This window comes from Octopus bimaculoides, chromosome 7 (genome assembly GCF_001194135.2).
Source record: "Octopus bimaculoides isolate UCB-OBI-ISO-001 chromosome 7, ASM119413v2, whole genome shotgun sequence".
NCBI lineage: Eukaryota > Metazoa > Mollusca > Cephalopoda > Octopoda > Octopodidae > Octopus > Octopus bimaculoides.
In genome coordinates, this window is record NC_068987.1 from 20,107,691 (window position 1) to 20,109,551 (window position 1,861).

At 38.0% G+C, this 1,861-nt stretch overlaps 1 long non-coding RNA gene across 1 annotated transcript in view; it reads right to left on the bottom strand.

Annotated features, from left to right (window-relative positions):
* Positions 1-705: 705 nt before the first annotated feature.
* The window catches only part of LOC128248331 (uncharacterized), a 1,514-nt gene continuing 358 nt past the window's right edge, over positions 706-1,861 (bottom strand). The window contains exon 2 of the long non-coding RNA XR_008264569.1: positions 706-1,081. This is a non-coding gene — a long non-coding RNA (uncharacterized LOC128248331). The remainder of the gene's footprint in view (positions 1,082-1,861) is intronic.

Consider the following 1,861-nt stretch of genomic DNA (forward strand, 5'->3'; position numbering starts at 1 on the left):
ATATATATATATATATATATATGAACATACTTTATTAAAAAGTAGCAAAAATATCACAGAAACAGTTACTCAGAGTTCCACGTTCCCGTTCGTCGGAGAGCTTTGTTTAGCAGGGTCAGTTGGGCATCGTCTGTGAGAAAAACAGCACCATGACGCAATTCACTCTGCCAGAAATATGGAAACGACGTGTTGTACAGTTTGGTATTTGCGCCAGAGGCTCCAATACGAACATTTCAGAGTGTTTGGGTGTCAATCTGAGGATATGTATCGAGAGTGATAAAAAGCCAACATCCAGTCAACATTATAGTGTTTGGAGTGATCACTGGTGATGGCGACGTTTGCCTCCATTCATCTTCCCACACAGCCTCAGACTCAACGCATACGTTTACATCAAGTGCCTGGAGGAGATAGTGCTGCCCTGGGTCAAGAGGGTAGCTTCTGGAAGACCCTATGTCTGGCAACAGGACTCTGTGCCATTCCACACAAGCAGGGGAACCCATTTATGGCTGTCAGACAATTTCTGCAACCACATCACCCCTAACATCTAGCCATCTAACTCCCCAGACTGCAACTCCCTTGATTATTATGTGTGGGGCGCAGTTGAGTGAGAGACCAACAAAACTCCTTGTAACACACCAAAGACAAACTGAAGGCAAGGATTATGGCAGCATTCACCAATTTAAACAAGGAGACTGTCCAGAAGAGTTGCAGGAGATTCCGAAGTCATCTGGAGGCCGTGGTTGAAGCCAATGGCGATTTTATTGAATAAATTTATTCTTTAGTATTTCAAGATATTTTTATGCAATTTGGGTAAATATATTTTTAAAAATGAAATGTCAGTGTTATTTTCATTTACGCTTAATTTAGACGACAGTTTATTTATCACACCCTGTATACATATATATGTACATGACGAATTTCTTTCAGTTTCCGTATACTAAATGCAATCAGAAGGCTTTGGTCGGCTGAAGAGTAGAGTAGAAGACAATAACCCAAGGTGTCACGCAGTGCAATTGAAGCTATTGAATCCGGAACCATGTGGTTGGGAAGCAAACTTATTACCACAGAGCTACGCCTGCACCTATATATTGAAAATATAAAAATATATAAATAAATAAATAAATAAAGCTAACAATGTTTATAATAGTTAAAATCACAATATATAAAAACATCAAAAAGGAAATAAAAACGTAAGTGTACGAGAGCTGTAGGTATACACATTTTAGTGAAAATTAAATTAAATAAACAAATTTTAAATCGAAGCTGTCTTCTCTAACAACTGAAAAATTTGTAGAAAGTAAGGAAAGAACGGACATAAAAAAACAAGCAGGAAATATTTATAAGTATTTATTTTAGAAATTAAAATAAAATTTAAAAAGGCAAAAGAAGTGCAAACAAAAAAAACCAAAAAAAAACAAACAAACAAATAAACCGAGGCAGTTTTGTCCGAATGTCAAAACATTTTCCGGCTGTGTGGTTAGGTTATAAAGCTTGCTTTGTAACCATGTGTGTATTTTCGGGTTCTGTTCAGTGCCACTGCATGTCACCTTGGGGCATTTGTCTTTTACTTTAGCTTCCAGGCTGATGAATACTTTGTGAGTGAATTTGGGAAACGGAAACTGTTTAGAAGCTCGTCGTATGTGTGTGTGTGTCTGAGTTAGTCTTCCTCCTCCACACACACACACACACACACACACACTGCTTGACAACCGGTGTTGGTTTGTTTACGTTCCCATAACATAGCAAATCGTCAAAAGATTGAATAAGTGCCAGACTTAAAATTCGACTAAGCCGTTTAAGGCGGTGCCCCAGCATGGCTACAGTCCAATGACTGAAACAAGTAAAAAAAAAAAAAAACTGG